The following is a 13069-nucleotide window of genomic DNA, read 5'->3' as shown; positions in this document are numbered from 1 at the left end:
CCTTATCAAGCCTAATTGATACTGGAGGAAATAAATGAGAGAAATAGTTAATCTTATAGTAGGAGTCTCTAAGGATATATCAAATAGCCATTCATAAGAGCTAAGGGTAATTCATATTTCTGAATGTCCATTGATGACAGCAGTTGAGACCAACTCCTTTCCTATCTTAGGCTCCAGCTCCTACAATTTCTGCCTGCATTCCTATCGGGAGTGGTTAAAAAGAAGACATTTATTTAGTGGTTAGATACTGACATGTAATGGTTTTTGAGATGTCAGCTTTGGGATTAAAAGTCAAAATGTGATAGCTTATTAAATAAAATAAGTGTTTTTATATAATTTTAAGCATGTACATAAGTATTGACATCTGTTCTATAGTAAAATAAAACTATTTTTTAAAGTCTGAGAATAATGTCAGAGCTCACAACATCTTATTTCTTTGTTTTGTTGATATAACATTTTTGCTCTCGTTTTCCACCCAAATAAACTATCACTATTTACACATATATCCACACATGTATATGTATTCATGCATTTCCACATTGGACCAATACTAAAAGGCCCAGTTCCTTCACTGTGCCAGATGGATGTGGATGTCTCCTACCTACTTACTGACTACTTTGACAATTATTTCTACACAGGACATATTTAGTTTTTATCCACATGACCAGGAATAGTGCTATTCAAAGTGTATTTTATAGACTGGTGGTGGTTTGCAGACTGTTATCAGATGGCAACAAATTAAGTGCAAAAATTGAAAGTAAATATTTAGAAAATCATACGGCGCTTTGACCAGTATTTTATGTCTGTGAATTACAGAAAAAAATGGGACATGCATTTTTCATGCATTTTTTAATCTTTAATTTTCTAGTAATTCATTTTAATTGCATTAAAAATTGTTCTGTATAGATTTTTTTCAAAAAGACCATCACAATGGTGTTTTGAAACACTTGCCTAGAAGGGCAGAGCTCAATAATCTTACTTATTTTTATTGTCTGATAATCAAAAATTTTAGGGAGATCTCCTATTTTCAATAATAATTTTCTTAATATCTTAGAATCAAGTTAGGGTGGTCTTGCTTTCATTATACCCTGTAAGTATCCATTATCACAATATATATTATACCGTATTTATAAAATGTATGTATTACATCATATGTTTTCAAAATTTAGAGTATAAAAATACCTGGAATCCTATCATAAAAGGCAGATTCTCAATGCCTAAACTAGAAAATTTTGTTCTCCTTTTAAAAAAGTACTCTAAATGATTCTGATTCAGACTATAATCTGACCTATATTGCTTCTTTATAGTTACATGCTTGCTACCTTAGATCCCCCATGCGGATGTAAGTTACTGAAATGAAATCAATTGTATTTCTTATATTATTTTATCATTAAATCCTGAATAAATATTTATTTAAATAATTACTCATCAACCAAAAAATATATAAAAACTTTATTTTTATCAGTGATTACTTAGGCCCAGAAGTTATAGTTCATCACCTGAAATGTGCACTATTTTCTATTTCTATCACATAAAATTTCATGTGTCTATGATTTGAACTATAACACAGTGATTGAAATTATATTTATTGAAACTCTGTAATGGTGAATTTAATACTTAGTTTGCAGTGAAGAATTAAGAATGCAAAATAATAAATATTATATAATTATAAGCTTCATATGGTTCCTTATAAATATACCTACATGTTTTTATAAGCTGGAACTAAAAACTATACAAACTTTAATTTCAAGATAGTAAGCTACTTTTTGTCATGCAGGAATGGAAAATTGAGTTTATCATTGGTGTAGACAGTTCCTTTGAATTAGAAAGTAATTTGATTGAGTCATTTATTTACACAAGTTTAAAGTGCCAACATACTATTCTTGAAAAAAAACTGTAAAGTCTGTTAAGCCAGAAGAAAGATATTCAGAAAGAATATGATTTCTGGTTTGGTAAAATAAATGGTGTGGCCATCTGAGTTGGAGACATCCCTCTAAAATCTCCAGCACTTCTCTGGTAGAAAAGTTCCACACAAAATATCTCTGTGTTGCTATAATAAATCATCTATATGTGATGACTTCCACATCATTATCTCTAGCCCAGACAAATACTATCAATTCCAAACTCTTCTATCCTGCTTCCTACTTGGTACCACCTATTGATTGTTTCATAATAGGGCAAACCTAAAATGGATGAAGTGTAACTAACTGGTTTTATAATAAACCTGTTCTATTCTCAGTCTTCCACATCTCAGTAAATAGAACTATAAGTCACCTAGATATAAGGACCAAAAACCTAAGGCAGACCTTTGATTTTCTTTTTTATTTTTTTTTACTGGTTTAAATACTCAGCAAGACAATTCAATCTCCAAAATATATCTATCTGAAATCCACCTACTTCATATCCATTACCACCACTCCAGGCCAAAGCAAAATTACTTCTAACCTGAGTTACAGCTATTGCCTTCCTAACTGATGTCCTTCTTTCACTTTTGCTTCTTGGCAACCCATTCTCTATCTAAATACAAAAGTAATTTCTTTTCAAAATATAAACAGATCTTCTCAATGCTTTAATTAAAATACATCAATGGATACCACTTAAATATAGCATTATGTCTGAACTATTTTCTTTTTTTTTTTTAAGATTTTAGTTATTCATTTGACAGAGAGAGAGAGAGAGCACACAAGTAGGCAGAGCAGCAGACAGAGGGAGATAGAGAAGCAGACTCCTCGCTGAGCAGAGAGCCTGATGCAGGGCTCAATTCCAGGACCCTGGGATCATGACCTGAGCCGAAGGCAGACGCTTAACCAACTGAGTCACTCAGGTGCCCCTGAACTATTTTCCATGATCTACAAGTCACTGCATTACTGAGTCTTGGATATTCTCTGACTACTTTCCTTCATGTTTCCTAGTTATTTTTCCTATTATATATAATATTTCCTATTATGCTTCAGCTATATCATATCTCAGTATCATCTCTGTAAATCACTTTATTTGAGTTGATAAAAAACCAATTCTTGGATTGTTAACATTAACATTATGGGTACTCTCTAAAATGGCTCCTAAGGATCTCCATTTCCTGGTATTCAAGCCCTTGTTTAGTCTACTCCTTGAATGTGGGCTAGACCTAATGGCTCATTTCCATGAACAGAAAATGGCAAAAGTGATGGGATAGCACTTTCACAATCAGATTACAAAGATACTGTGGCTTCCAATTTACTCACTCTCCCCTACTCTTTCAATTGCTTCCTCTGAAGGAAACCAGCTCTCATGTTGCACAGTTCTATGGACAGACCCACAACTAACTTTTCCAGGAAACATCCAGCAATGACCTGATGTCTTTCCATATAGCTACATTTTGGGATTACAGTAATCCCTCTTTCCTTGTGCCTTTAGGGCTGTAGTAGTGATGATTCTTGTTACTGATGGTTCCAGGGGCCCTATTTTATTTCTTTTTAGCTCCTCTAAACCCTGCCATACTTTCACCAATAGTTCTGTGTTGAATTTTCTCAAATTGTCCAGTTTGAGTGTACTACGTGTTTTCTATTGGGACACAGATGCTCATAAGGGAGAATAAAAACAGACTCAAGTGATTGGCAATTTTGTTACATGGTTAATGCACACAGAGAAACATGACCAAAATAGAAGGAAAAACATGACACATCACAACTAGTAATATAAAATTCAATGATAAGTGTTCTTGATCATATATTTTAATTTTCACCTGAGGTGTGCATGCACACACACACACACACACACACACACACACACACAGTATAAGTTGGGACACACAGTGTAACTTGGGACTGATCCCAGATGCAATTAAAAGATACCAAATGGTAGCTTATACTGACAACATTTATCAATTTTACAAGGAAAGTGCAGAGATGGGTAATCTTAGAGTTTTTGTTTGTTTGTTTGTATTTGTTTGTTAGCAACTCAATGATTTCAGTAAAGCCCCAGGATTTTTCCAGCTTTATGAGCCACTATTCTTCAAGTATGGGTGTTTTTTCCCTTTTATTGTACCTGTTACCTGATAGTTAAATTATCTGCAGAAGTTCTAGGCATCACAAATATATTCAAAAATAAGAAGCAAGATAGGGCATTGAGGAATTAGTGACAATAAGGCCCTTAATTTGTGTACTTCTCCCATATTTTATAAAAATAGATTTTTCAGGAATCTTAAGTCAAACCTTTCTCTTTCCTTTGCTAGAATTTGCCATAAGGTCACCTTGAGTCGAATGGGAGAAGGGGAAGGCAAATAACTAAGAAAAGAGAGTGGGGTTAACATAGTTACAATTCATCCCTAGAGCTGGAGAAAAGGTCCATCTGGGGTTCTCTGATGAAAGAACTTTCCCTACAACATCAACAACAAGTTCTAGAGGTTTTAAACAGGGAATAAAAAGGAAAAAAGCTATGGGTAGCCAACTCACATTTCCTGCAACAAGCACTTGTCATAATCTAGTATGATCACTTATTTATATTTCTTTAATCCTACTTGATAAATTATGCATTTCTAGTCCCAATCCCAGCAGCTTGCACATAGTTACTTAACAAACATTTATTGAGTTAAAGAACAAAGAAACCCTGGCAGTCATGGTGACAAATTGAATTTATCTGAAATTTCTTGCTAATATCTAATTACTAGGTTCATTAATTGACTCTTAGGTGCTTAGAATCAAGAAGGACTGAAAGAAATCTAGTTCAACCTTCCATGCACTTAATCCAGAGAGACATTGATAATTCAGCCTCTATTTAAAAATTCATAATGGGAATGATAATGCCCAATTCCATTTTGAAACAGTGCTAATTATTAGAAAATTCCTATATAAGCATTTGCTGGAACCACAATGAAATCATGCCCATACACTTCCTCCTCCAACCCTGTTCAAAACTCAATCTTCTTTATGTTCAAATCATCTACCTTTTTTCCCCTGGTGTTATTTCAGTTGCGTTCCATCATTTCAAAGACCTCTTAAATTCTGGTGTTAAAAATTCTGAACAATATTTCAGATACGGGTGTTTCACCATTGACTGCTATATTTTTCTTTTTGTCTGATAAAAAAGACTGTCCTCATCATATCTTTGCAATTGATCTTTTACTTCATACCTACGCTATAATGCCTAAGGTATAACCATTTGTTTATGGTGTTATATGTATATGTCTGTTTCCCAATCTATATCACAAGCCCTTTAAAGCCAGGAACCACTTCCTAATTTATTTTATTTCTCCATGGCATCTACAAGTTCCCTATGAAATAAAGAAGTGACACATTTTAGTAGGAGGACAGGAGGATTTGTTACCCCAAAACAAGTACATTCTTTGGGAAAAATTTCTCGGTCAATTTGTTTTAATTTTCCTTATCTTTAAAATGGAACGACTGGGGTGCCTGGGTGGCTCAGTTGGTTAAGTGTCCAACTCTTGATTTTGGCTTAGTTCATGATCTTAGGGTCGTGAGATCCAGACCTATGTTAGGCTCCATGCTCAGTGCAAAGTTTGCTGGAGATTTTCTCCTCTTCCTTTGCCCATCTCCCACCACTCACTTATGCTCTCAAAAACAAAGAAAAACTAGAACTATTAAGAATCTGATATCTGGGGCACCTGGGTGGCTCAGTTGGTTAAGCATCTACCTTCAGCTCGGGTCATGATTCCAGGGTCCTGGGATCGAGTCCCACATCTGCTTCTCTCTCTCTCTGTCTCTCATGAATAAATAAATGAAATCTTAAAGAAAAAAAAGAATCTGATATCAAAAATTGTCTCAAAATAAATTTAATACCTTATATACTTCTAAATTATGATAATTATGCATATAATAAGAATTAATATTACTATATGCTATGGAAGTTTGTCAAATATTTAGTGATTTAATTTTAAGTTTCACATTATATATTAATATAGATTTTTTTAACCTATAGTACATATTGCTAAGTATTTGGGTTCAATTTTCAAAACTCCATGAAGGTATTGAATTCAGTGATATTAACCAAATTGTGAGGCAATCTGATCTTGTTGAAACACACCCTTTCCATATCTTTTTACTTTAGCTCTAACCCAACCAGCAATTATTTTATTCTTATTTTACTAATTTGTGATATAACACAGTTACCAACAGATATTATGTTAATTCTTTTCAAAATTTTGAATTGTATAATTTTGTATCATAAAAGGTAAAGATCAGAATAAACACGCTATAATCAGATTCTATATGTACCAAATAATTATACTGGAAAAAAAAAACAATTATAAAGATAGCGGTAAGTGTGATAAGGCAAAAATTATAGTAGAAAACAATGTTTTATATACCTATTTTTGATAAACAAAGTTTGCTCCAAAGTAATTTTGTTTCTTACTTATTATCTAAATCATTTTTATTTCCTTTTATAATTTTCTGAGTTAGAATATACTAGAAGGCACAAATTTCAAGTTTTCCTAGGATTTGATGTCATAGAGATGGTTATTCAGATTTAGTTTTAAGCAGGAGTGGGGCACAGAACCCAAGTTAATATTAAATTAATTTATTGTACCTAACCCAACTTTTAAGTCTACTTACTGGTCCTAATTCTGCCCTGTAGAAATACCCTAAAATAATGCTCCTCTTTCTTCATAGAGTGTACACAAACACATGCTGTATACAAGCATAGACATAAATGTACCCATTTTTGTAATCGCTCTCTGATATTGAATTGCTCTCAAAAAGTGGGTTTCTTTTGTGGTGCCTGGGTGGTCAGTCGTTAGGCATCTGCCTTCGGCTCAGGTCGTGATCCCAGGGTCCTGGGATAGAGCCCCACGTCGGGCTCCCTGCTCCGCGGGAGGCCTGCTTCTCCCTCTCCCACTCCCCCTGCTTGTGTTCCCTCTCTCGCTGTGTCTCTCTCTGTCAAATAAATAAATAAAATCTTTAAAAAAAAAAAGTGGGTTTCTTTTTCTTTCCCCATCTTCCATGCAGTAAGCGTGAAGGATAACTTGCTCTGTGAGAAGTTCTGCAGATGTCTAGCTTCTTTTCCTGAAACTAATTTATCATAGATACAAAGCAGTAGGAAGTCTATCTAGTCTCCAACATAAGCTATATTTCAGACTGTTAATTTTCCAGGAAATAAAGCAATTCAACCAAAAATAATACTTGAAAGATGTAAGTTTATATTATTTTCTTGTTTTTACTTCTTATATTTTTATTCTCTTTGTTCTTTATTAGTATGCATTACTATTATTTCAAACCAATATGAAAAGGAAATCTACCAAATAAAATATCAATGCCTATCTTTAAAGAAAAACACAGTATTATGCATCATATGCATGCATGTGTGCACATGAGTCCACACACTTACACACACAGAGGTTATTCTAAACTCATATTTTGTGTGTTTTTATTCCCCTGCTTTTAATTTTTATTGTTATTTTTTGGAAATGGTCAAGGAGATTCCACATAAGAGAAAGTAGTATACCTTATTAAAAAAAAAACTAACTAAAGCAATAAAAGGAGAATGAAAAATCCCACAGTGGGCCATTTAAAGAAATAATGAAAACTAATTACCAAGAAACTCTCTAACGTAAGAAAAAACAAAGGCATCCAAAAGGCAACTGAAGGAAACACAATAAAAGCAGAAATTGCAGAGAAAATATTTTCATGTGAAAGATTTTGAAATAGACATAAAGGCTTCATAAAAGGAAACAACAAAACACGATGCTTGAAATTAGTGTTAGCAGGGCGCCTGGGTGGCTCAGTTGGTTAAGCGATTGCCTTCGGCTCGGGTCATGATCCCGGAGTCCCGGGATCGAGTCCCGCATCAGGCTCCCTGCTCGGCGGGGAGCCTGCTTCTCCCTCTGACCCTACCCCCTCTCATGTACTCTCTCTCATTCTCGCTCTCTCAAATAAATAAATCTTAAAAAAAAAGGATTTAAAAAAAGAAATTAGTGTTAGCAACTAATAAATGATAATGACATTTCAAAAGCCATCCATGGGCAAAGCATTTGAAGTGTGACACAATACAATAATATGTGAAGGTGTGACACAATACAGTAATATGTGAAGGGATTTTAGGGATTACTTTTGTAGTCCATATTAAAGGAATAATTCCACTTTAAAAAAGATACCAGTTAAATTTTCAGTCTGGAAAGCATTTTCTCAGTCTCTCAGAGCATATGTGTAAAAGATATAATCAGGTCTCCTTGTAAACATTTTTTATATCAATTTTATCTATTATTTTAAAAACTCCCAGAAATTTTAATAAAATATAAGATCAGCCTTTTAGAAAGCATTCATATATATCAACAGAAGTAGACTGAAAGACTTCTTGAGGCAAAAATCTTCCATACTATTAACTATCAATTTCATAATGCGTTTGAATGCAGAAATGGAAAAATTACTAACTTTAGAGATAAAATCCTATTCATACTGATGATATCTATTGCTGTCAAAACCCCAAAAATTCTTACCTGAGAGAAACAATATGCTTACAAGTTCCTTCTCTAGGAATTTGGAATTTAAAGTTGTGATGCTAAGAAGTGTGCTTTTAAGGAATCTGTAGCTGAAACTAGACAGAAAGATGGTGAACAAACTCAAATGATAACTTTCTAGAACCTGTGGAACTTCAAGTAGTTTCTAAGATCCATTCTTTCAGCTTTCTAAGATTAATAAGGCTGTAGGAGCATGAATCATCCTCCACAGTGTTAGAATTTAGATATACCTTTTTGGAAGATACAGTTCAATCTACTACAACATGCAAATGGCATACAGTCTCACTGCAAAGTAAAATGGATAACACTGTACAGGCCATTTACATGTAATTCCATGTTGTTGTTGTTTTTTTTAAAGGAAAAATTATGTTGAACAATAAGGTAAAGATTATCTTTATAAATATAAGCACTAAGTTTGTGTTTATTTTTGAGTAAATGGTTTCATTTATAAGACGGGCTGGTTAAAATAAAAATGGTACCCAGGGAATAATTCCATATTAGTTTATACCTTGAATTGTTTTTAAATAGACTTTACTTTTCAGAGCAGTGTTAGATTCACAGCAAAATTGGGCAGAAAGTAGAGAGTTCCTATATACCTACTGGCCCCTTGGGCTCTCCATTTTGCTCCACTAATTAATTTATCTATTTTTTTCACCAATATCACAATATCTTGATTACTTAAGCCTTAAAGTAAATCTGAGAGGCAAGTAGTGTCAGTCCTCCAACTTGCTTCTCCATCAATATTGTATTAGCTATTCCGGATCTTTTGTCTCTCCATATAAACTTTGTATCAGTTTCTCATTTCTGCAAAATAAGCTGTTGGAATTTTGACTGGAATTTCAATGATTCTATAGATCATGTTGAAAAAAATTAATATCTTGACAATGTTGAGTCTTTCTATGTACCACCACGGAATGTTTGTTTATTTAGTTTTTTGATTTTGTTCATCAGAGTCTTATAGTTTTCCTTATATTGATCTTGTGCATTTATTTTATTAGGTTTATACCTAAGTATTTCATTTATTTGGGTATTACTGTACATAACATTGTGTGGCTTTCATTTCAAATTCCATTTATTCATTGTGGCATATAGGAAATTTGTAGGTGAGTTTTGTACATTAATCTTGTATCTAACAGATATATTCAGAACATTCCATCTAAAAACAGTAGAATAGCAATTGCACCACTAGGTATTTACTCAAAGAATACAAAAATACAGATTCGAAGGGGTACATGCACCCCAATGTTTATAGCAGCATTATTAACAATAGCCAAACTATGGAAAGAGCCCAAATGTCCATCAATTTATGAATGGATAAAGAAGATGTGGTGTATATATATATATATATATATATATATATATTCTAGAAAGAACACAAATACGTGGAAGTATTAAATAACATGCTACTAACAATTACTGTGTCAACCAAGAAATTAGAGAGGAAATAAAAACACATGGACACAAGTGAAAATGAACACACAATAACTGGACATCTTTGAGATGTAGTAACAACTGTTCTAAGAGGAAAGTTTACAGCAATACAGGCCTACCTCAAGAAGCAAGAATAACTGCAAATAAACAAATACACCTTATACCTAAAGAAGCTAGAAAAAGAAGAACAAACAAAACCCAAAACCAGTAAAAGGTAGGAAATAATAAAGATTAGAGCAAAAATAAATGAAATAGAAACTAAAACAAAAACCAAACAGTAGCAACAACAACAACAAAACAATAGAACAGATCAATGAAACCAGGAGATGGTTCTTTGAAAACATCAACAAAATTGATAAAACTTTAGCCAGACTCATCAAACAACAACAAAAAAAGAGATAGGACTCAAATAAACAAAATCAGAAATGATTCAGAAATAACAACTGACACCACAGAAATACAAAGGATGATCAAAGAATGTTACAAAAAATTATACACCAACAAATTGGACAACCTAGAAGAAATAGATAAATTCCTAGAAACACATAACCTCCCAAAACTATATCAGGGAGAAATGGAAAATTTGAACACACTTATTACCAGCAATGAAATGGAAGCAGTAATCAAAAAATTCCCTATAAACAAAAGGCCAGGACCAGATGGCTTCACGGGTGAATTCTACCAGACATTTAAAAAGTTATACCTATTCTCAAACTATCCAAAAAACAGAAGAAGGAAAACTTCCAAATTCATTCTATGACGCTAGAATCACCCTAATATCAAAACCAGATAAAGACACTACAAAAAAGAGAACTATAGGCCAATATCTCTGATGAACATAGAGGCAAAAATACTCAACAAAATATTAGTGAACTGAATCCAACAAAATATTTTTTAAAAAAATCATTCACGATGATCAAGTGGGATTTACTCCAGGGATGCAAGTGTGATTCAATATTTGCAAACCAATCAATGTGATACAGCACATCAATAAAGGTAAGACTAAAAACCATATGATCATTTCAATAGATGCAGAAAAAGCACCTGACATAGTACAACATCCATTCATGATAAAAACCCTCAACAAAGTAGGTTTAGAGGGAAGATACATCAATGTAATAAAGGCCATATATGAAAAACCCACAGCTAACATCATCGTCAATGGGAAAAACTGAGAGTCTTTCCCCTAAAGTCAGGAAGAAGACAAGGATGTCTACTCTCATGATTTTTATTAACATAGTACTGGAAGTCCTAGTCTGAGCAATCAGACAACCAAATGAAATAAAAGGCATCCAAATTATTAAGGAAGAAGTAAAACTTTCACTATTTGCATAAGACATCATACTATATAGAGAAAAATCCTAAAGACTCCACCAAAAAACTACTAGAACAGATAAATGAATTCAGTAAGGTCACAGAATACAAAATCAATATATAGAAATATGTTGCATTTCTATTCATGAACTATGAAGTAGCAGGAAGAGGAATTAAGAAAACCATCCCATTTATAATTTCACCAAAAATAATAAACCTAGGAATAAAGTTAATCAAGAGATGGAAGACCTATACTCTGAAACTATAAAACACTGATGAAAGAAACTGAAGATGATACAAACAAATGAAATGATATTCCATGTTCATTGGGAGAACAAATATTGTTAAAATGTCTATGCTACCCAAAGCAATCTATAGATTTAATGCAGTCCCTATCAAAATACCACAAGCATTTCTCACAGAACTAGAAAAATAATCTTAAAAATTTGTATGGAATCACAAAGACTCCGAATAGTCAAAGCAATCTTGAAGAAAAAAAAAACAAAAACTGGAGCTATCACAATCCCACACTTACTACAAAGCTGTAGTAATCCAAAGAGTATGGTACTGGCACAAAAAAAGACACATAGATCAATGGAACAGAATAGAAAACACAGAAATAAACCCACAATTATATAGAGAGTTAATCTTCCACAGAGCAGGCAAGAATATCCAATGTTGGGGGGAACAATCTCCTCAACAAATGGTGTTGGGAAAACTGGACAGCTACATGCAAAAATAAATAAATAAATAAGAAAGTAAGAAAGAAGGAAAGCAAGAAAGCAAGCAAGCAAGCAAGAAAGAAGAAAAGAGAAAGAAGAAAGAAAGAAGGAAAGAAAGAAAGAAAGAAAGAAAGAAAGAAAGAAAGAAAGAAAGAAAGAAAGAAAGAAAGAGAAAGAAAGAAAGAGAGAAAGAAGAAAGGAAAGAAAGAAAAGAAAAGAGAGAAAGAAAGAAAGAAGAAAGAAAGAAAGAAAGAAAGAAGAAAGAAAGAAAGAAAGAAAGAAAGAAAGAAAGAAAGAAAGAAAGAAAGAAAGAAAGAAAGAAAGAAAGAAAGAAAGAAAGAAAGAAAGAAAAAAGAAAGAAAGAAAGAAAGAAGAAAGGAAGGAAGGAAGGAAGAAAGAAACTGGGTTACTTAAACTATACCCACAAATAAACTCAAAACTAAATGTGAAACATGAAACCATAAAAATCCTAGAAGAGAGTACAGGCTGTAATTTCTCTGACATTGGCTGTAGCAACATTTTTCTAGATATGTCTCCTGAGGCAAGGGAAACAAAAACAAAAATAAACTATTGGGACTTCATCAAAATAAAAAGCTTCTGCACAACAAAAGAACAATCAACAAAATTAAAAGACAACCTACTGAATGGGAGAAAATATTTGCAAATGACATATCCAATAAAGGGTTAGTATACAAAATATATACAAAACTTTTAACACTCAACACCAAAAAACCCAAACAATACAATTAAAACATGGGCAGAAGATACAAACATTTTCTCCAGATAAGATATACAGATGGCCAAAAGACATCTGATAAGATGCTCAACATCACTCATTGTCAAGGAAATGTAAATCAAAACCACAATGACATATCATCTCACACCTGTCAGAATAGCTAAAATCAAAACCACAAGAAACAACAAGTGTTGGTAAGGCTGTCAAGAAAAAGAAAACCTCTTGCACTGTTGGTGGGAATGAAAACTGGTACAGCCACTGTTGAAATCAGTATGGAGGTTCCTCAAAAAACTAAAAATAGAATTAACATATGATCCAGTAATTCCACTACTGGGTATTTAGTCAGAGAATATAAAAACATTAATTCAAAAAGATATATGCACCTCTGGTTTAATGCACCATTATTTACAATAG

This window comes from Zalophus californianus, chromosome 7 (genome assembly GCF_009762305.2).
Source record: "Zalophus californianus isolate mZalCal1 chromosome 7, mZalCal1.pri.v2, whole genome shotgun sequence".
NCBI classification, from domain to species: domain Eukaryota; kingdom Metazoa; phylum Chordata; class Mammalia; order Carnivora; family Otariidae; genus Zalophus; species Zalophus californianus.
The sequence above is the reverse complement of the archived record's forward strand: the minus strand, read 5'-3'. Positions refer to the sequence as shown.